We start from the raw sequence: 23,536 nt of genomic DNA on the forward strand, positions 1-23,536 counted from the left end.
TAAGGTGTACAATGTGATACTTTGATACATTCATATGTTGTGAAATGATTACAATAGAGTTAGTTAACACTTTCATTACCATACATAATTTCCTAAATTTTGTGTGTGGTGAAAACATTTAAGATCTACTCTTAATAACTTTCAAGTGTATAATAGAGTGTCATTAACTATTGTCACTATACTATGCATTAAATTCCTAGAACTTATGGATCTTAAAACTAGAAGTTTGCAACCTTTGACCAACATCTTCTCATTTCCCCCTTAGCCCCTGGCAACCACCATTCTATCCTCTGTTTCTCTGAGTTCAGCTTTGGTTGTTTTTGTTTGTTTGTTTGTTTGTTTATTAGAGTCTACATGTAATTGAGATCATGCAGTATTTCTCTTTCTCTGGCTGACTTATTTCACTTTGCATAATGCCCTCAGGGTCCATTCATGTTGTTGCAAAGGTCACAAATGGCAGTATTTCCTGCTTTCTCATGACTGAATAATATTTCACTCTAAATTTCATTGTATAAATATGTATGTATACACAATGTGGTAAATATAGATATAGATATGAATATAGATAAATATATCCCACATTTCCTTTATTCATTCACCTGCCAATGGACACAGTTGTTTTTATATCTTGGCTCTGATAAACAATGCTGCCATGAATGTGGGAGTGCAAGTATCTCATCAATATAATGATTTTATTTCCTTTCTATATATGCCCAGCAGTGGGATTTCTAAATCATATGTTAGTTCTATTTTTAATTTTTTGGAGGACCCTCCATACTGTTTTCCATAGTGGCTGTACCTACTCACATTTCCCCAAAAGTATACAGGGGTTTCCTTTTCTCCATAGTCTCACTAACACTTGTTGTCTCTTCTCTTTTTTATAATAGCCATTCTAATAAGTGTGAGGTGATATTTCATTGTACTTTTGGTGTGTGTTTCCCTGATGATTAGTGTTATTTTCATGTATCTGTTTGCCATTGTATGTTTTCTTTGGAAAAATGTCTAGTTAGCTCCTCTGTCCATTTTTAAATTAGAGTGTTTTTTTGTTTGTTCTTTGTAACTGAGTTGTATGGGTTTGTTCTATATTTTGGTTATTAACACCTCATTAGATAGATATTTTCTCAAATAAATTTCCCCATTCCATAGGTAGGAATTTTGTTGATTGTTTCTTTTGCTGTACAGAAGTCTGTAGTTTGATATAGTCCCACTTGCTGATTTTTGCTTTTGTTGCTTATTATTAACACCTCATTAGATAGATATTTTCTCAAATAAATTTCCCCATTCCATAGGTAGGAATTTTGTTGATTGTTTCTTTTGCTGTACAGAAGTCTGTAGTTTGATATAGTCCCACTTGCTGATTTTTGCTTTTGTTGCTTATGTTTTTGGGGTCATAGTCAGAAACGTGTTGCCAAGTCCAACGCCAAAAAGCTTTTTCTCTGTGTTTAATTCTAGGAGTTTTACAGTTTCAGATTTTACATTACATATTTAATCTATTTAGAGTTAATTTTCGTGTGCAGTGTAAGATAGGGGTCCTGTTTCATTTTGCTGCCTGTAGTTATTCACAATGCCATTTATTGAAGAAACCATAATTTCCCAACTGAGTGTTCTTGACTCCTTTGTCAAATATTAGTTGACCATGTAAGTGAGGGTTTATTTCTAGGCTCTCAATTCTGTTCCATTGGTTTATGTGTCTATTTTTATGTCAGTATGATACTAGTATGATTATTATAGCTTTGTAATATAGTTTGAGATCAGGACATGTGTTAGCTCCAGCTTTGTTCTTTCTCAGGATTGCTCTGGCTATATTGAGATTCATTTGTGGTTCCATACAAACTTTAGGATTGTTTTTCCTATTTCTGTGAAAAATGCCAGAAATTTATATGGATCCCATTGAATCTACAGATCAGTTTAGGAAGTATGGACATTTTAACAATATTAATTCTTCTGATCTCTGAGCACAAAATATCAGTACATGAATTAAATCTGGAAAGATGTTGATGGCATAGTTTTTAATCATCCAGAAGATGAGGGAAAAAAATGAAGTTGAGCAAACAAAAAAATTTGATTAACTTGATAGCAAACAAACAGTCCCCTTCCCTAAAAAAATGAAAGAAAAAAAGAAATCAAATTTTAGAAAAACATAAATAAGGAGACAGATATCAAGGATTAGATTTAGAAATATAAAATTAAAAATTACTTTAGAAATGAATAATAAAGTAATAAAGTAAAACAAATGAGTTACTAGAAATAAAGATAATGTAATACTTTAAGAGAAATGTTAAGTAAGAAATAAAGTTTTAAAAAATGAATGAGATAAAATTATTTAGGAGAAAGTGACAAATATCAACTATAGGCAAAAAGATACAACACATGAAATATAACACTTCACAAAGAATAAAAATAAACTAGAGAACAAAACACTACAAAGTATAGGTTCCTTGAATAACATTTATTTACCTCAGTTTCCACAGTCCTAGACAAGATGTCTAATGCTCAACAAAAACACAAAGCACACAAGAAAAAGCAAGACAAAAAAGACAACACACTCACAAAGAGCAAAACAATCACCAGAACTAGACTGAAACAGGACACAGATTTTGGAAAAATCTGAGAGAGAATTTAAAATAACTGATTAATATGTTAAAGGTTCTATCATAAAAAGTGGACAACAATTAAGATCAGAGAAATAATAAAGTACAGAGAGATAAAAATTATAAAAGCCAATGGTACTGCTAGAAACATAAAATAAAGTAAGAGAAATGAATAATACCTTCCACTGCTCAGAGACATGGCACAACTGCTGTGAATATATGAACTCGGAGATAAGTCTAAAAATTATCCAAATGTAACATAAAGCAAAGAGAGATTAACTATTGAAAAAAAAGTGCAACAGAATATCCAAGAGTTGTGTGACAATATTAAGTGCTGTAACAAATAAATAACTTGAATTTAAAAGTAGAGAAAAAGAGTACAGGGCATCAAAAATATTTTAGTAAATATGAAATGAGAAGTTTCCATAATTAATACCAGAGACACCAGGGAGCAAAACAATGATTCTAAACTCAGACAACAGAAGGCAGGATAAATTCAAAACAAAATAAAAACAAAACACTCAAACATATCATATTCAAACTCCTGTAAACAAAACACAAAGAGGCAATCTCAGAGGCATCTAGAGAAAAAAAACACATTATATAAAAATGAACAAAGATATGAATTATATCCTGCTTTTTTCCTTCAGAATCTATGCAAAAAATAAATAAATAACAACATTAAGTGTTGAAAGAAAATGTCAATCCAGAATTCTACATCCATTGAAAACTTATTTTAGTAAAAACTATTCTACTCATTCATCAAGATCTGTTACAATGTTAAATCATTTTTAAAGTCTTTTTTTTTAAGTATAATTTCTTTTTTACTGTCTTCCCAGGGGACAGTATTTCTTTAGCTTTTAAGGACTTAGCTCCTTGCATGGGCTTTGGTGGAGGTCATGGGGCAGCACCAGCAGGTCTAAATTGGGGTGGAGGTCTACGGTCCTTCCGCGTTTCCCGAGAATGATTCCTGACTACCTTGCTATGAATGGCACAACTCACGCAGTAATGCAGATTCTCATACAGCTTGGGAAGCACATAGGCATTGAAAACACTTGTATCAGAAATGCCCTGACAGCTGCAGCCTCTACAATGTGCCGAACAACGAACTTCTTAATGGCCTTATCCTTGGGCACACTGCAGGCACAGTTGGTGCTGTGACTAGGCTGCATGTGGCCGTGCCCCTTGTTGGCATGACCATTATTCCTTCTTTCCTTGGTCATCTTGGAAGTGAGAAGGCGAGAGAGCAAGTTTTATAAAAAACTAAAATTGTGCTACCCCATGCTGTAAGCATTCAGGTTTTAACCTGCACACCATATTTTCCAGTATATGATATCATTAATCATCTAATTGTTTAAGCCAAAAACTTGGAAGTCACTTTGATTTACTCATTTATTCTTCTCATAGCCAATCAGTAGCTCTCGCTATATCTTTCTCTGGAATAACCTTCATATCATCTCATTTATTTTTCATCTGCACCATAAGTACCAAGTGAAAAACATGTATGCTTTGGATTCCTACAGTGGCTTTCCAACTTGTCTCTTTGTATTCATTCATACATTTTTCTGATAACTATGGGTCTAAATGGTATCCATGATCAATTATTATTTTAAATGTAATGTCATTTATATCTCATCTATATTGTCTCATAGGAAAATTTTCCCTAATGAGTAAAACTATTTATTTAAAACAAGAAAAATAATTTATATGCTTATTGAATATTAAGAGCCTGGTATTATATAATATATAATATTAATATTAAAATGTTTCATAGTGTATTTTGTTACTATTGCTCTACTATTACTATTGTTACTATTGTATTTAACACAGTGTATTTAGTATAGCTTTTAATTTTAATATAGCCTTTAATTTGGATTTTAATTAAATACTAAATAAAATAAACTTTGAAAGTGTAGCTATATTTGGTGCTTCTATAAGAGAAAACACTTTATAACCCCGCAATATTAATATTCCCTGTAAAAGATAATTTGCTAGAAGAACTAATTTATTTACAGTAGGTCTTTGATGCTGAAATAAAATAGGTGCAGCACCATTTTTAATTTTCTCCTAAGAAATCCTATATTTCAATATCTTGATAAGCTGGTGTTTGAGATGCTCTATGAAATTTATAAAATAAAAAAAAAGATCACAAAGCTAAGATAATGCATTAATGCTTTTTCATTATTTTTTTAAACTTATTCTCTATTTACAGGTTTCTTAAGGGTTGGCAGGCATAATATTATATTTTTAAGCTGCAAAAACAGATAGGGCATGACTTATGCTCTCAGTTAGCTGAAGTAATTATATTATATTAAATTATTATATTGTTCACAATTGTAGTATTCAACATCTGATCTGGCTTTTGATATTTCCAAATTACGGTAAGACAGGATTCATTAATTATAAAAAAATTTAGATTTCTAGTATTAAGGTCATTGCCTCCAATATATCAGAAAAATAAAAGCATAACAAGCAACCAATACTAAAAATATCTAGCTCTATTTCAGAGGGGAGTGGAATATAAAACTATATTTGATTTAAAATTTTTAAAAGTAAGATGGATTTTAAATATATTATTTCTTCATTTGAATTCCCATGAATTACATGAGAAAGTAACAAAGGAGTTACTTTCAGGAAAAAAAGAGTGCAGTAACTGACAACAATCTTAGAACAATGTGTTCAAAATATTCTCATAAATTTGATCATGTAGAAGATAACAGCAGAATTCTTTCAGCTATGCTGATAGCTAGTTCCACCTGATGCATTTTACCCACTGTGTTTGATCACTTTTCATCACTTGTTTTCTTGTGTAAACTTCACAGCACACTTTACTAAAAATCTTTACTTCTTAAACCTTTGTATATACTTGCTTACCTCTGCCCCAAACATTGCCAAGTCATGATTTCATGAGAAAATTGGATATTAAATCATGTATATGTGACTTACACATTCAGTAATGATCCACCCATGTGAAAAGACATGTTTCCAGAGAAGAGACAGTGGAGAATCATCAATGAGAAGAAAAGAGAATCTTCTTCCAAGTCTTTTTAATTCTAAGTTTAAACAGCCATAGAGGAGCTTACAGCTAATGACACCTTGGTCAACAGAACACATGCATTTATTTTTTTTTAACATCTTGACTGGAGTATAATTGTTTTACATTGTTGTGTTAGTTGCTGCTATATAACAAAGTGAATCAGATATATATATATATATATATATATATATATATATATATATATATATATATATATATATATATCTCCCCATATTCCCTCCCTCTTGCATCTCTCTCCCACCCTCCTTATCCCACCCCTCTAGGTGGCCACAAAGCACTAAACTGATATCCCTGTGTTATGCGGCTGATTCCCACTAGCCAACTATTTTACATTTAGTAGTGCATATAAGTAAATGCCACTCTCTCACTTCATTCTAGCTTACATTTCCCCCTCCCCATGTCCTCAAGTGCACTCTCTACATCTTTGTCTTTATTCCTGTCCTGCCCCTAGGTTCTTCAGAACCACTTTTTCTCCTTTTTTAGAGTCCATATATATGTGTTAGCATACAGTATTTGTTTTTCTTTCTTACTTATTTTACTCTGTATGACAGACTCTAGGTCCATCCACCTCACTACAAATAAGTCAATTTCATTTCTTTATATGGCTGAGTAATATTCCATTGTATATATGTGCCACATCTTCTTTATCCATTCATCTGTCAATGGACACTTAGGTTGCTCCATGTCCTGGCTATTGTAAATAGTGCTGCAATGAACATTGTGGTACATGATTCTTTTTGAATTATGGTTTTCTCAGGGTATATATCCAGTAGTGGGATTGCTGTGTCATAAGGCAGTTCTATTTTTAGTTTTCTAAGAAACATCCGTACTGTTCTCCATAGTAGCTGTATCAATTTACATTCCCACCAACAGTGCAAGAGGGTTCCCTTTTCTCCACACCCTCTTCAGCATTTATTGTTTGTAGACTTTTTGATGATGGCCATTCTGACTGGTGTGTGGTGGTACCTCATCATAGTTTTGATTTGCATTTCTCTAATGATTAATGATGTTGAGCTTCTTTTCATGTGTTTGTTGGCAATCTGTATATCTTCTTTGGAGAAATGTCTATTTAGGTCTTCTGCCCATTTTTGGATTGGGTTGTTTGGTTTTTTTTTGATATTGAGCAGCTTGTATATTTTGGAGATTAATTGTCAGTTGCTTTGTTTGCAAATATTTTCTCCCATTCTGAGGGTTGTCTTTTCGTCTTGTTTATGGTTTCCTTTGTTGTGCAAAAGCTTTTAAGTTTCACTAGGTCCCATTTGTTTATTTTTGTTTTTATTTCCACTTCTCTAGGAGGTGGGTCAAGAAGGATATTGCTGTGATTTATGTCAAAGAGTGTTCTTCCTATGTTTTCTTCAAAGAGTTTTATAATGTCTGCTCTTATATTTAGGTCTTTAATACATTTTGAGTTTATTTTTGTGTATGGTGTTAGGTAGTGTTCTAATTTCTGACTCTGATTTTAGATCTTAAATGCGAAATCTACAGGTCCACTCAAGTAGTAACAACTAAAAATATATGTGTTCAGCCACATGTAAATGAACACATGTATTTTTAGTTGTTACTACTTGACTGGACATGTAGACCTTGTATCTAAGATCCAAAATCAGAGTCATGACTATTCTACTCATTAATTCAAAAAGGCAGAATAAAGAAAAATGTCACTAAAGAATAAGCTTCCAGCAATTCAGAAGATATCACAACCTAAACTTTTTTGTAAACTACAAGTTGACAACTAGAAATAAGCTCATTAGGAGAAAAGCTCAAGAAGTGAAAACCTGCATAATTCAATTCCAAGCTAAAGTTTGAGAAAAACTAACTAGCCAGAAATACACAGTAAATATCATACATGCAATATATGTAACCGAGTCTTCTAAACAAAGTCAGGTACATTACAAAATGTGTTGCAAAGTGTGCAAAGTTATCAATTTCCCCCAAAGACAGTAGAGAATGTTTTGAGAAATGATACTTCAATAGCTGTAAAGATGTTTGCAAACAGGTCAGTGGAAACATTTCTAAGAACAGAAAATTTCAGGCTTGGGATGTTTTAGTATATTTTGTACCCAGAGTGGAGATGACTCATGCTTTTAGAGCTTGTCTTGTCACTGCTCCAACCAGGTTGAAATGTTTCTTTGCACATTTGTTCCCATCCTTTATCTATGGTGACATTTTTTTTTTTTTCTGGGAAGAGCTGATAGACTATGGAACAGTAATGAGCCATAGGCAAATCTCCAAGTCAGCCCTACTTCTAAACATAACCTATGATGACCACTCTCCCCAATGTGTTGAACAATATCTCCATCAATCCAACATGAAACACACCAGGAGTCAAACAAGAATAAGACTGAAGTGAGGACAAGGAATAGAGAGTACAAAGCCGAAGTCTTGAGGTAATAGAAGCAAAGAGAAAGCCAATTTCAATTTCAACTCCTTGTGAAGAAAAATAAAGAATTAGAAAAAATCAGGATAAATATTAAATCAAGACTACTACCTATTGAGTTGATAGCTATTAAATTGTACATACATACATAAAATTTAACCTGAAATTGCTACTTTCTCTAGAACGATTCCTTATTCTATAAAATCTAGTTCTGATATTTTTGAAGAAGATAAATTGTGTACATTCTTAACACAGTTATATTTTAATAACATATTAATACTATAAATAGAATAAAACTTATATGAAAATAAATTTGATTTAACCACCTAATTAACATTTATGCTAAAAGAAATACAAGATAAATGATTCTTATAATAAATATAAAATGATTTATTAATTATGTCCTCCACCATGATATTGGCCAATCAGCAGAAGGCCTAACAGGGGCAACAATATTTAAATTCAAACGTCTTTGATAGTGGTTAACTAGCAGGCAGATGCACAGATCACTTGACATACATTTTTCAACTTTAATGTTATAAAGATTAATCTGTCAAGATAGGAAGAGAAAACATATCTTATTTAATAGTTTCTTAGCTTGATTTACAACTTAGAAATTGTGACATGTGGTGCAAACACTTCCATTTGTTCTGCTTTCTTAAGTCCCACAGAGGTTAGGGGTGGGTATATATCTGAAGTGAAATTGATTTAGAGGTATAGAAAACTCATTTCTATGTTTTTTTGTTTTTGTTTTTTTGGTACACGGGCCTCTCACTGTTGTGGCCTCTCCCGTTGCGGAGCACAGGCTCCGGACGCACAGGCTCAATGGCCATGGCTCACAGGCCCAGCCACTCTGTGGCATGTGGGATCTTCCCGGACCGGGGCACGAACCCATGTCCCCTGAATCGGCAGGCGGACTCTCAACCACTGCGCCACCAGGGAAGCCCTATTTCTATGCTTAAGTGTAGAAACTCATTGTTCCATTAACATAGTTACATTATGTAAACAATAAATGGTTTCGCTATGTACATTTGCATGCAATTCTAATACATTTATTCTCATTTTAAATGCTTAATGATATTAGGTTGGTTTGATTTTCCAAATATAAAGACAAAAACATTTTTCAATGCAAAAGTATCCCCATGATTACTGTAGGTAAACATATAGAATGTAATTCTTTTTAAAAATTTCTTCTTTTGTCTTTGTGCAGTAGATCCTGATAAGAACAACATATCTTTCAGTTGTTTTTAACATTAAAATCATAAAGCATTATAATAAAATGAGAGCCTATCATTCATGACTATGGTTACAGATGGAAAATTCTGTAATTACATCTGTATCAATTAATGTGTTCATCGGTTTTTGTATATGGAACTCAGCACCCTATTAGGTCTTAGAAGGATGCAAGACAAATAAGTAGGTGTTCCTCACATTAAAGATCTACTGTGAATAAAGTAAGATTTGAGTTAATCCTTGAGTCATCAGTTAAAATTCATAAATAAATACTACAAATATACTGGAATTGGCAGTAACAACTTACTCCTCCTATGATTATTTTGGGACAGTTGTTACTAATTAATTCTGACAAGAAATAAAACAAAATGTATCACTTTATTGTCCTCTAAAGTACATCATTATCAATGAGAAGAAACTTACAAATTACATAATAGATCACAGATAACTTTTTTCCTTCTTACAGATTAGGAATTTCTAATGAGAACAGTTAACTGCAGAAGTTACTGGGTAGAAGTTTAAGAGATTTTTTCATGAATATTTGCAAATAATAAAAATTAGCATAAACCAATCTGAAATTTATAATCACAGCAAATGATGACTGACTATATACACATAGTATATATAGTCATTATATACATTGAAAAGTAGCAATTCAAAATGAACTGGTATTCATGGGATTTACATACCTTCTGTGTCAGGATGATTTATATGCCAAAGAATAATGTTACAAATATGTTCTAAATTCAAAATGCTTCTGCTTCACTACTAACTGAATTAGAATGAGTGGGATATAAAAACAAATAGATTCACATTGAAAATTTCAAACTAGACAAATAAATCACATTTGGTTTTGGACAAAGGAATTCAGAGGAAGATGGTAAACAACAGAAACATGATCAGTGGCTCATGTCATTGGACATGGTGACAGGAGAAATAAACAAAATACCAGGCTCTTAAAATATTTCATTTGCATTTAGGAGTAAAAGAGTGTCCAGCGACAATACATGGTCTGTCCATGTGGATCTCCTTGTTATGAAAAGACATCCTAGAGCTTTTGCTCCAGCAATATCCAATGAATTACTAATCCTGCAAGTACTGTGTGTCATCTTACTCATTATCAAGTCTATCTTGATTAAAGGAAATCTCAGGGATCATATAATTTTCACACAGAGTGGTTAACTTCTTTTGCAGGGAAGAAAGTCAATTTACAGGAGCTGTGCCAGACTCACGAATAAATCACCTGTTCTAGGCCATGCATATTACTCGGAGCCTTGGGTACTTTTCCAAAGTCATATCAACATTGGATTTGTTAATTATGGATAACATCAACAATTGAGTACATTGTGGTTTTCCTCTCATGTTCTGTTTGAACACATTAATCACTGCAGGAATTGTCCCTATTTCCAGTTGGCAACTTAATGAAGTGGCACAACAAATATCTACTACATGTTGGTGGTGGTGTTGGTCATGACGTGATCTTTTGATTTGAACTGTTACTTTGGATGTCACTGTATTCTTTCATTACTCGATGAATATTCTAAACTTTTCAAGCTTCATAGACAACACATGATTCCCTCCCCACTGCTACCTTGCAAGGTATAGAAAAGTCAGTCATAGAATACAGATTGAGGGCATTATAAACACTAACTGCTACTACATGGGAATAAATATATTTATTATTTGTAAAGGCATGCATATATATCAAAATGTTGTTTTGTCATTTTTAATGTTTGTTTGTTCTCGAATCATAAATTTCACCTTACAATTGTACATCAAATTTTACTGGCAAATGAAAACATTTTTCTCTTAAAGACATGCGAAATAGTCATGTCCTATTTTTTTCTGATTGTTTTTGGCATTGCAGACTTTGTGCTGTCACTTTTATTTGGATATTCACATTTTCCACATATACCAATTGTGCAAAACAGTAATCACCACGTTTACTTAATTAGTAACAGGACTCTCATTTCAGAACTATGGACATTTGAAAAAGAGATTAAAAGATTATATTAACCCTAAGTGCACAAAACGTATGAACTTAGGGTTATGTATGACTCAAATCCCTCCCATCAACATAACACCAGAATCTGGAATATGATTGTCATGGGGTGTGTGTGTGTGTGGGTATGGGTGTGGGTGTGAGAGGGTGATGGTTTTCTGCCTCTAGGATACGTGTTCTCGACAGTCTTGTGAGATCTCATCTGATCCTACTATTTTGGGATGCTTAACCTGAAATTTTGGTAACAAGGTTTTACTTTTGTGTTTTCAAATTGCATCCAGTATTAATAAGATTCTTTGCACTTTGAGGTTCAGAAACACTTTGGACCAGCAAATCGTACATATACACATGCACTGTGTATATATTCAAAGCATCACAAGACTTTGTTAAGGTCAAGTATGGAGTTCTCTGTTGGTTCCATGTATTCTCAGTTAATAAAAGCGGAAAAATTATCACTGCAATGTCCATTTATTAATTACAGACAGGCAGACTACCATAGTTCTAATCCTATCTATTTGGGGCAATTAATAGGAAGTCTTCTGAATTAGAGAAGACTTAACCACAGGCCATTTTCTAAATAGAAAATCAAACACAATTTACCAGTTTCATTTAAAATAAAATTATTAACAGTATGTAACTTAAATGATTATCCAAGTTATCAAAGTACTTGGAGCCTGGACTATACTCTGAAGTGGAAATTAAAAGGCATGAATCACTGATGAATTCTTCCAAGGCTTAGCATTATTTTCTGAATTGTCAAGGATTATACTGAGGGTTTCTAAGCAAGACAATGGAAGAGTTTGTCTCTAGTTTCATATACTAATCAACAGAATCAAGAATGGGAAAGGGAAGTTGTGTATCAGTCAGTTGCCAACAGCACTTCAATTGTTTGAAGGTAAAATATAAGAATTTAAGAGGTGTTTCTTCCTTTCAGTCACAGGGTGTTAGCCATGAGGAAATCATCAATCATCTTCTAATTCTCTTATGCATAAAATAAATGCCAGAGGTTTATTTATTCAATAGACTAGTTTCCCTTTTGAAAAACAAAACCCTCCTCCTAAACAAATGATTTGTCTGTGGAAGTCAGTGTGTTTGTTAGAGCTTGGAGTGTGAGTTTGCTTTTTAGTTTTCTTTTTTTTTAACATATATACATTCATTTTTTTATTCTTTTCCATTATGGTTTATCAAAGGAGATTGGATATAGTTCCCTGTGCTATACAGTAGGGCATTGTTGTTTATCCATTCTAAATGTAATAGTTTGCATCTACCAACCTCAAACTCCCAGTCCAACCCTCCTCCCCTCCCCTTTGGCAACCACAAGTCTGTTCTCTATGTCTGTGAGTCTGTTTCTCTTTTGTAGATAGGTACATTTGTGCCATACTTTAGATTCCACATATAAGTGATATCATATGGTATTTGTCTTTCTCTTTCTGACTTACTTCACTTAGTATGATAATCTCTAGTTGCATCCATGTTGCTTCAAATGGCCTTATTTTGTTCTTTTTTGTGAGTGAGTAGTATTACCATATGATCCAGCAATCCCACTCCTGGTCATATAACTGGACAAAACTATAATTCAAAAAGATATATGCACCCTTATGCTCATAGTAGCTCTATTTACAATAGCCCAAACATAGAAACAACCTAAAGTCCATTGACAGATGAATGGATGAAGAAGTTGAGGTACATATATACAATTTTTTTTTTTTTTTTTTTTTTTTTTTTGCTGTATGCGGGTCTCTCACTGTTGTGGCCTCTCCTGTTGCAGAGCACAGGCTCCAGACACGCAGGCCCAGCGGCCATGGCTCACGGGCCCAGCCGCTCCGCGGCATATGGGACCCTCCCAGACCAGGGCACGAACCGGCGTCCCCTGTATCGGCAGGCGGACTCTCAACCACTGTGCCACCAGGGAAGCACTGTTTGTTTGTTTTTAATCAACATGAATAAAGGGAAATAGAATGAAACAATGACACATTACAATGGAGGACCAGGAAAGCCTTTGCCAACCACGAAGGATACTCTGGATTAAAATTGCCCTTCATCTTTGTTTCACATCAGACCAAATTGGCCAAGCTTTTTATAGCCTTGGGAAATGTGGCTTTACCTCTGAGGCTGGCTCTGAAGGAACTGACAGCAGGAGGAAGTCTATTGACTGCACTGCCTGAAGGATGACATAAAGCCCTTCCTTGAAGAGAGAACTACATGGGGTGACTTCCTGTCTACTACACCAAAGGAAGATAAAGCTGTACTCATAATGCCCTAAACGTGGGAACATGTAAATTCTGATCATTATTGGAATGAATAAATATAATGCAGTATATCCATATGATGCAACATTATATAACATTTATGCAAGAATAAATGTATTTATGCAAGAACATAGGTACATTTTACAAACATATTAATTAGAAAAAAAGAGATAAAAGAATGTCTATGATTCCATTAATATAAAATTCAAAACCAAGCAAAACATACCTATGATGTCACAGTAAAAATAGTGGGACATTGTGTAAGCACTTCTCCCTTTAAAAAATAGGTCAGACAGGCCTACAACCACTTCTCTTTCATCCAGACTGCACTTAATTAAAACCAGCGCCCAGTGCTCAATTTATCTCCTTGATTACTTACTTATACCAGTGCTCAATTTATATCACCAGTTTGGTTTTGGAGAAACTGAGAAAGGTGGATAAATTAGAAAAATGTTAACAATTATTTTATAGTTAACTCTTGCTTTTATTCAGTTTTTTACTACACCAAATTTCCTTTAGGGGAAATAATAAAAATTAAGATTCATGAAGAAACAGGAAATAACGTTCTGGTGTAGTCCTATTCAGTGACATTTAATGAACTGTTGTTGAATACCTATCCAATGTCAAAACAGTGCCATTTAATAAGGTTGATAATTAATCACACCTGATTTTTACCTCCCAAACAATTTTCATTCTAACGGATGATACTGAGAATTTCAATTCAATTTAATAAATCTTAGTATGGTAGAACGTACATGGTCTTCAATTAACATATTAAAGATAAATTAGTTAAGGCTGGTGATGTGGCAGTTCATCAGTGACACCTAAACTGTGACAATTGAACTTAAATGGGAAGAAAAATTTTTAAAAATAGATTTTAATACTCAAAATCATTCTACATTATTGTGGGAGGTATACATGACATAAACTGAGTTATTTAATTAACATGAAAGTTTAGGAATAAGAATGCCGTTTAAAGTACTTTTTCTACCAGGTTGAGCATTCAACATTAAAATTAAAATTGCATTTGGGAAGGTGAGAAAAAATGGGTACAGAAGAAAGGGAAAGAAAAAAGATTATTGCTATGAGGAATACATCATTTCTCATGAGAAAATGTGCCTTTCACACAAGTAATCTAGTTGCCACACTGCAATGATTCACCTGATAATAGTGAATCATTATCTTTTATTTTTCCTCTATCTCCAGAGATTATGCACATTATTGAGACTAGCATTGTATATACTCAAATGGAAACAAAGATCTAATTAGAATAATCCAAAGCATAGACTGTACTTTAATGAGAAATACAATATTTATTCAGACTTCATGTCCTCCTTCAAATATTTCAGATAAAATTTCTAAGACTTTCACCTCCACTTATGATTCTCTTTGACTCTGTAGAAAGTGACAGTGTAAAAAAGTTCTGAAACAGCAAAACTGAATCTGTCTTACGTGTTTAATTTTTTTCACAAGTGTGCCATACTTTTTTTAAAACTGATCCACCAATTCATTTTGATGAAACTACTCACCATGTAAAGTTTTGTAAGTGATAAAACACTCATAAATTTTTGAAAGAATGAAATATTGTTCATAAATAAAATGGAAATCCTGGTCTTCTTGGAACATAATTCATTTTATTGTGTAGCAAAATATGTGCAAATCAAATTATGTTAACATAATGTAAAAATGCAGAGTTTGAGATGATCTGGCTTTTTTGATTAATGCAGATGAAATCTGAAGCACATTCAGTCAAATCCTATAGCTTCCAAACACAAAAAGAATTTTAAATATTTACTGTTCGGTGGCTGTTAATAACTTTTTAAATTTATTGTTCTTATTTGTTTGTTCATTTTTTTGTTGCTATTATGATAAATCGTACTATTCCTCTTTCTCCACCTGAGGCTCTTGACTAAAAAAAACAATGCCCAAAAGAAACAGTATTCAGAGAGACCTTAAAGATGGTGGAGGAGTAAGACATGAAGATCACCTTCCTCCCCACAAATACAGCAAAAATACATCTACATGTGGAAAAACTCCTACAGAACACCTACTGAACCCTGACAGAAGACCTCAGACTTCCCAAAAGACAAGAAAATCTCCATGTACCTGGGTAGGGAAAAAGAAAAATGAAAAAACAGAGACAAAAGAATAGGGATGGGACTAGCACCTCTGGGAGGGAGCTGTGAAGGAGGAAAAGTTTCCACACACAAGGAAGCAGCTTCACTGCTGGGGACAGGGGTTGGGCAGGAGGGAAGCTTCAGAACCATGAGGAGAGCACAGCAAGAGGGGTGCAGAGTGCAAAGTGGAGAGATTTATGCACAGAGGATCAGTACTGACCAACACTCACCAGCCCAAGAGTATTGTCTCCTCACCCGCCAGGATGGGTAGGGCCTGGGAGCTGAGGATTGGGTTTTGGAGGTCAGATCCCAGGGAGAGGACTGGGGTTGGCTGCTTGAACACAGCCTGAAGAGGGCTAGTGTGCCACAGTTAGCCAAAAGGGATTCAAGGAAAAACTCAGGACCTGCTAGACAGGCAAGAGACCATTGTTTCGGGGTGCACAAGGAGAGAGGAATTCTTCCTCCATGTACCCACAGAAGGCAGAGTACTGGCTAAATGAGTTCCAGAGACATGTGCAAGCCACAGCTATCAGCTCAGACCACAGAGACAGGCATGAACCACTAACTCTGCCACTGCTGCCACCAAGAATCCTGTGTGCAAATGCAGGTCACTATCCACACCTCCCCTTCTGGAAGCCTGTGCAGTCTGCCACTGCCAGGGTCCTATGATCCAGGGACATCTTCCACGAGACAACACATGATGTGCCTCCGGCTGTTGTCATGTCACACTGGCCACAGCCACCGCAGGTTCATGCCGCATTACAATTATGACTACCATACAATTACCTCTACCTGGCCTGAGTGAGCAAGAAAGCCCTAATCATCAGCTGCTTTAACCCACTCTTGTCTGGGTGAGAACAGATGCCTGAAGGCAGCCTACACACAGAGGCGGGGGACCAAAACCAAAGCTGAACACCAGGAGCTGTGCAAACAAAGAAGAGACAGGGAAATTTCTCCCAGCAGCTTAGGGAGTAGTGGATTAAATCTCCACAGTCAACTTGATGTACTCTGCATCTGTGGAATACCTGAATAGACAACGAATCATCCCAAAAGGGAGGCGGTGGACTTTGGGAGCAACTGAAGACATGGGTTTTGCTTTATGCATCTGATTTTTTAAATTAATTAATTAATTATTTTTTTTGCGTTACGCGGGCCTCTCACTGCTGTGGCCTCTCCCGCTGCGGAGCACAGGCTCCGGACGCGCAGCCTCAGCAGCCATGGCTCACGGGCCCAGCCGCTCCGTGGTATGTGGGATCCTCCCAGACCAGGGCACGAACCCGCGTCCCCTTCATCGGCAGGCGGACCCTCAACCACTGCGCCACCAGGGAGGCCCCATCTGATTTTTTTTGTTTCATGTTTATCTTAGTTTAGTTTTTCGTGTTTATTATCATTGGTGGATTTGTTTATTGGCTTGGTTGCTTTATTCCTTTTTATTTGTTTTTAATTATTTAATTTTTTTCTAAATTTTTAAATATTTTCAATATTTTTTATTTTTTAAATTTCTTACATTTCTTTTTCCTTTTTCTCTTTTTGTGAGTGTGTATGTGTATGTTTCTTTGTATGATTTTATCTGTTTAAATTTACTTTTACCATTTGTCCTAGGGTTCTGTCTGTCTGTTAATTTGTTTGTTGTTGTTTGTTTTCTTTTTATGAGTGAGTGTGTGAAACTTTCTTTTTGTTATTTTGTGTGTTTAGTTTTGCTTTTACCATTTGGTTTGGGGGTCTATCTGTCCTATTTTTTTCGTCTTCTTCCTTTAAGTCTGAGCCATGTGGCTGGCAGGGTCTTTGTGCTCCGGCCGGGTGTCAGGCCTGAGCCTCCAAGGTGGGAGATCCAAATCGAGGACATTGGACAACCAGAGGCCTCCCAGCCCCACATAATATAAGTCAGTGAGAGGTCTCCCAGAGATCTCTGTCTCAAAGCTAAGACCCAGTTCCACCCAGCGACCAGCAAGCTCCAGTGCTGGATGCCCCATGTCAAACAACTAGCAAGATAGGAACAAAACCTCACCCATTAGCGGAGAGGCTGCCTAAAATAATAATAAGCTCACAGGCACCACAAAACACACCAGCAGACACGGCCCTGCCCACCAGAAGGACAAGATCCAACCACACCCACCAGAACATAGACACCAGTCCTCTCCATCAGGAAGCCTACACAAGTCACTGAACCAACCTCACTCATGGGGGTAGACACCAAAAATAATGGGAATTACGAACATTCAGTCTGCAAAAAAGGAGACCCCAAACACAGTAAGTTAAACAAATAAGAAGACAAAGAAATATGCAGCAGATGAAGGAGCAAGGTAAAAACCCACCTGACCAAACAAATGAAGAGGAACTAAGCATTCTACCTGAAAAATAATTCAGAGTAATGATAGTAAAGATGATCCAAAATCTCGGAAATACAATGGAGAAAATACAAGAGACATTTAACAAGGACCTAGAAGAAATAAAGAGCAAACAAACAATGATGAAAAATACAATAAATGAAATTAAAAATATTCTAGATGGAATCAATAGCAGAGTAACTGAGGCAGAAGAATGGATAAGTGACCTGGAAGATAAAATAGTGGAAATAACTTCCATAGAGTCGGATAAAGAAAAAAGAATGAAAAGAATTGAGGACAATCTCAGAGACTTCTGGGACAACATTAAATGCACCAACATTCGAATTATAGGGGTCACAGAAGAAGAAGAGAAAAAGAAAGGGTCTGAGAAAATATTTGAAGAGATTATAGTTGAAAACTTCCTTAATATGGGGAAGGAAAGAGTCAATGAAATCCAGGAAGCACAGAGAGTCCCATTCAGGATAAATCCAAGGAGAAACATGCCAAGACACTGATTAATCAAACTATCAAAAATTAAATACAAAGAAAAACTGTTAAAAGCAGCAAGGGAAAAGCAACAAATAACATACAAGGGAATCCCCATAAGATTAAGAGCTGACCTTTCAGCAGAAACTCTGCCAGACAGAAGGGAGTGGCAGGACATATTTAAAGTGATGAAAAGAAAAACCTACAACCAAGATTATTCTACCCAGCAAGGATCTCATTCAGATTTTACTGAGAAATTAAAACCTTAACAGTCAAGCAAAAACTAACAGAATTCAATACCACCAAACCAGCTGTACAACAATTGCTGAAGGAACTTCTCTAGGCAGGAAACACAAGAGAAGGAAAAGACCTATAATAACAAACAGAAAACAATTAAGAAAATGGCAATAGAAATATACATATTGATAATAACCCAGAATGTATATGGATTAAATGTCCCAACCAAAAAACATAGACTGGCTGAATGGATACAAAAACAAGACCCATATATATGCTGTCTACGGGAGACCCACTTCAGACCTCGGGACACATACAGACTGAAAGTAAGGAGATGGAAAAAGCCTATCCATGCAAGTGGAAATCAAAAGAAAGTTGGAGTAGCAACACTCATATCAGACCAAATAGACTTTAAAATAAAGACTGTTACAAGAGACAAAGAAGGACACTACATAATGATCAGGGGATTAATCCAAGAAAAAGATATAACAATTGTAAACAGTTATGCACCCAACATAGGAGCACCTCAATACATAAGGCAAATGCTAACAGCCATAAAACACCCCACTTTCACCAATGGACAGATCATCCAAAATGAAAATAAACAAGGAAACACAAGCTTTAAATGATACATTAGACCGGACGGACTTAATTGATATTTATAGAACATTCCACCCAAAACTACAGAATACACATTCTTCTCAGTACTCATGGAACATTCCCCAGGATAGATCATATCGTAGGTCACAAATCAAGCCTCAGTGAATTTAAGAAAATAGAAATCATATCAAGTATCTTTTCTGACCACAACACTATGAGGTTAGATATAAATCACAGGAAAAAAACTGTAAAAAATACAAACACATGGAGGCTAAAAAATATGCTATGAAATAACCAAGAGATCACTGAAGAAATCAAAAATTACTGAGAAACAAATGACAATGAAAACATGATGACCCAAAACCTATGGGATGCAGCCAAAGCAGTTCTAAGAGGGAAGTTTATAGCAATACAATCCTACTTCAAGAAACAAGAAAAATCTCAAATAAACAACCTAACCTTAAATCTAAAGCAATTAGAGATAGAAGAATTAAAAAATAAAAACCCAAAATTAGCAAAAGGAAAGAAATCATAAAGATCTAGATGCAAAAATCCTCAACAAAATACTAGCAAACAGAATCCAACAACACATTAATAGGATCATACAACACAATGAAGTGGGGTTTATTCCAGGAATGAAAGGACTGTTCAATGTATGTAAACCAAGCAATATGATACACCATATTACCAAACTGAAGGATAAAAACCATATGATAATCTCAGCAGATGAAGAAAAATTTTTGACAAAAATCAACACCAATTTATTGTAAAAACTCTCCAAAAAGTGGGCATAGAGGGAACCAACCTCAACAAAATATAGGCCATATGTGACAAACCCACAGTCAACATCATTCTCAGTGGTGAAAAACTGAAACCATTTCCTCTAAGATCAGGAACAAGACAAGATTTCTCACTATCATTCAACATAGTTATTGAAGTTTTAGCCACGGTAATCAGAGAAGAAAAAGAAATAAAAGGAATCCAAATTGGAAAAGAAGAAGTAAAACTGTCACTGTTTGCAGATGACATGATACTTTACACAGAGAATCCTAAACATGCTACCAGAAAACTACTAGAGCTAATCAATGAATTTGGTAAGGTAGCAGGCTACAAAATTAATGCACAGAAATCACTTGCATTCCTATACAATTATGATGAAAAATCTGAAAGAGAAATTAAGGAAACACTCCCATTTCCCACTGCAAGAGAAAGAAAAAATACCTAGGAATAAACCTACTTAAGGGGTCAAAAGACCTGTATGCAGAAAACTATAAGATACTGATGAAAGAAATCAAAGGTGATACAAACAGATGGAGAGAGATACCATGTTCTTGGACGGGAAAAATCAACATTGTGAAAATAACTATACTACCCAAAGAAATCTACACATTCAGTGCAATCCCTATGAAACTACTAATGACATTTTTCACAGCACTAGAACAAAAAATTTCACAATTTTTATGGAAACACAATAGACCCCAAATAGCCAAAGCAATCTTGAGAATGAAAAATGGAGCTGGAAGAAGCAGGTTCCCTGACTTCAGACTACACTACAGTAGAGTAGTATATACAAAGCTACAGTAATCAAGACAGTATGGGGCTGGCACAAAAACAGAAATATAGATCAATGGAAGTGGATAGAAATCCCAGAGATAAACCCACGCACATATGGTCACCATATCTTTCATCAAGGAGGCAAGAATATATAATTGAGAAAAGACAGCCTCTTCAATAAGTGGTGCTGGGAAAACTGGACAGCTACATGTAAAAGAATGAAATTAGAACACTTCCCAACACCATACACAAAAATAAACTCAAAGTGGATTAAAGACCTAAATGTAAGTCCAGACATTATTAAACTCTTAGAGGGAAATGTAGGCAGAACACTCTATGATATAAATGACAGCAAGATCCTTTTTGACCCACCTCTTAGAGAAATGGAAATCAAAACAAAAATATACAAATGGGATCTCATGAAACTTAAAAGCTTTTGCACAGCAAAAGAAACCATAAACAAGACAAAAAGACAACTCTTAGGATGGGAGAAAATATTTGCAAATGAAACAACAAAGGATTAATCTCCAAATTTTACAAGCAGCTCATGCAGCTCAATATCCAAAAATCAAAAAACCCAATCCAAAAGTGGGCAGGAGACCTAAATAGACATTTCTCCAAAGAAGATATATAGGTTGTCAACAAACACATGAAAGGATGCTCAACATCACTAACTACTAGAGAAACGCAAATCAAAACTACAATGAGGTATCACCTCACACCTGTCAGATGGCCATCATCAAAAGATCTACAAACAATGAATACTGGAAAGAGTGTGGAGAAAATAGCACCCTCTTGCACTGTTGGTGGAAATGTAAATTAATACAGCCACTATGGAGAACAGTATGGAGGTTCCTCAAAAAACTAAAAATAGAACTACCATATGACCCAGCAATCCCACTACTGGGCATATACCCTGAGAAAACCATAATTCGAAGAGTCATGTACCACAGTGTTCATTGCAGCACTATTTACAGTATCCAGGACATGGAAGCAACCTAAGTGTCCATCAACAGATGAGTAGATAAAGAAGTTGTAGCACATATATACAATGGAATATTACTCAACCATAAAAAGAAATGAAAGTGAGTTATTTGTCATGAGATGGATGGGCCTAGAGTCTGTCATACAGAGTGAAGTAAGTCAGAAAGAGAAAAACAAATACCGTATGCTAACACATACATATGGAATGTAAAAAAAATTGTTTTGATGAACCTAAGTGCAGTACAGGAATAAAGATGCAGATATAGAGAATGGACTTGAGGACACGGGGAGGGGGAAGGGTAAACTGGGATGAAGTGAGAGAGTAGTATTGACATATATACACTACAAATGTAAAATAGATAGCTAGTGGGAAACAGCTGCACTGCAGTGGGAGATCAGTTTGGTACTTTGTGACCACGTAGAGGTGTGGGATAGGGAGGGTGGGAGGGAAACACAAGAGGGAGGAGATATGGGGATATATGTGTATGTATAGCTGATTCACTTTGTTATACAGCAGAAACTGACACAACATTGTAAAGCAATTATACTCCAATAAAGATGTTAGAAAAAGAAAAGAAAGAAACAGTATTCAAATGGAAATACTGACTTCATGGCTGGAAAATATAAGAACCCCTCCCTTCTCCTTCCATGCACAGTTCTGATAAGTGCTGTAGTGGAAAAAGCCATGTAGCTCTGAGAGCATTTGGTATACTTTTTGACTTTCTCTCCCTCCAGACAAAATGATCACTTTTGCTATGCCAATCTTTTTTTTTAAATTAATTACTTTATTTATTTTTGGCTGCATTGGGTCTTCATTGCTGCTCATGGACTTTCCCTAGTTGTGGCGAGCACAAGCTACTCTTCATTGCAGTGCACAGGCTTTCCATTGGGGTGGATTCTCTTGTGGCGCATGGGGCCTAGGCACGCGAGCTTCAGTAGTTACAGTATGCAGGCTGAGTGTTGGCAACACACGGGTCCTAGGGTCCATGGGCTTCAGTAGTTGTGGCACGTGGGCTCAGTAATTGTGGCTCGAGGGCTCTAGAGTGAAGGCTCAGTAGTAGTGAAACAGGAGGGAAGGAGGCAGGACACACCTTTGAAAGAATGACATAGCCTGAGGACATAATATCAACTGATTAGAACCAAATGGGTCCAAGATGGCAGGAAAGTTGACTTCCACTAGACCTTGAGCCTCAGTATACACTCACATCAGCAAGCTAAATGACAAACCCACAGCTGCCATGACAGTTCCAAGACTGACCATAAGCATCAAAAAAATGGGCAGTGGTCCAATTCCTGGAAATCCCCGCCTCTTCCTAAAATAGTTGAAATACTCCTCCCTCTCAGTCGATGAAATTAACCACTCATTAACCACTGACAACCCCATACCCTGGTGCCTTTCTCACCTTCGGAGATGACCCACACTCTGTCTGTGGAGTGTGTTTTTTCTAAATAAATCCACTTCGTACCTATCACTTTGTCTCACTGAATTCTTTCTGCAATGGGACATCAAGACCCTGAGCTTCATTAAGTCCTGAAACCAGGTATGTGATCTCAGTTGGAAGACTGTGGGTATTGGCCGGGTTTGAGTCCCAGCCATGTGGGTTCAAGTGCCAATCTGTATTTTGGCCGGGTTCAAGTCCTGGCACGTGGGTTCAAGTCCCAATATGAGGTTCATGGTTTCAGCTGCGGTGTACAGGCTTAGTTGCTCCGTGGCATGTGGG

The 23,536-nt window shown here is 35.6% G+C and overlaps 1 pseudogene across 1 annotated transcript in view; it reads right to left on the bottom strand.

Moving 5' to 3' along the window:
• Positions 1-3,814, bottom strand: part of LOC307051336 (small ribosomal subunit protein eS26-like) — a 29,102-nt pseudogene extending 25,288 nt beyond the window's left edge. Inside the window, exon 1 of the transcript in view lies at positions 3,420-3,814. The product of the transcript in view is annotated as a small ribosomal subunit protein eS26-like (transcript). The remainder of the gene's footprint in view (positions 1-3,419) is intronic.
• Positions 3,815-23,536: the final 19,722 nt, after the last annotated feature.

This window comes from Hyperoodon ampullatus, assembly GCF_949752795.1.
Source record: "Hyperoodon ampullatus genome assembly, chromosome: 4".
Classification (NCBI taxonomy): domain Eukaryota; kingdom Metazoa; phylum Chordata; class Mammalia; order Artiodactyla; family Ziphiidae; genus Hyperoodon; species Hyperoodon ampullatus.